Consider the following 1,142-nt stretch of genomic DNA (forward strand, 5'->3'; position numbering starts at 1 on the left):
ACAGCAACTCAAAATTGAAGCAGCATAAATTGAAGCAGCAAAAATTGAACTCAGATTCATGAAGCAGCAAAATTGAAGAAACAGCAACTCAAAATTGAAGCAGCAAAATTGAAGCAGCAAAAATTGAACTCAGATTCATGAAGCAGCAAAATTGAAGCAGCAAAAATAATCCCCAGCTGCCTTCAACGCATCATAATAGAAAGCCAAAAACAGATTCAAGATTCATCAAACAGAAACCAAAATCATGTAATCCAGATAAACATGAAGCAGCAACTCAAAATCATGTAATCCAGATAAACATCAAAGAGCATGTTTTCTGTGATAGAGAGGAACAAAAACATGAACAGAAATAGGAACATGAACAGAAATAGGAACATGAACTCAAATAGGAACAGAACCATGAACAGAAACATGCTCGCATACATGAACCGAGGTGGAAGGCAGAGTATTACCGGCGACGACGGTGGAGGTGGAGAGCTCGGCGACGACGGTGGAGGTGGAGAGCTGGACGACGACGGTGGAGGAGGTGAGCTGGGCGACGGCGATGGAGGAGAGGAGCTCCGCGACGGCGATGGAGGAGAGGTGCGAAGGTGGAGGTGGCGAGCTGGGCGACTACGATGGAGGAGAGGAGCTCCGCGACGGCGATGGAGGAGAGGCGGGCTCTGTTAGTTTTTTTTTTTCAAACAGAACAGGCGAGCTAGAAGGAAGCCTGTTCAAAATCAAGAAGACAAGAAAATCAGTCTTACCGGCGAATGAGAGGCGGGCTCAGCGAGCTCGTCGAGGTTCGGCGACGAGGAGGCGGGCTCAACGCGGTGGTGGTCGCGGCTGCTGAGGAGCGCTGCTGGGTGGCGAATGAGGAGCGCTGCTGGAATCTGGAGCTTGGGGGCGGTGGCAATGGTGGCCTTGGTGGATGAGGGGGGAAGAAAGGGGAGGAGGTTGGGAGCTTCGGGGGTTTGGTGGGTGGCTGATTGATTAGGGTTAGGTTGGTTAAGGTTAGTGGTTAATGCGTTCCCCCCCCCCCCTTTTTTTTTTAAAATAACCAAAACGACGTCGTTTGACTTCTGAATTTCCAAACCATTGAACCGCAAAAAAAACTGGACGGTTCTTTTAATTTGTCGGTTAACCGCCAGTTCGACCGATTT

The sequence above is a fragment of the Arachis hypogaea genome, chromosome 4 (assembly GCF_003086295.3).
Source record: "Arachis hypogaea cultivar Tifrunner chromosome 4, arahy.Tifrunner.gnm2.J5K5, whole genome shotgun sequence".
Classification (NCBI taxonomy): Eukaryota; Viridiplantae; Streptophyta; class Magnoliopsida; order Fabales; family Fabaceae; genus Arachis; species Arachis hypogaea.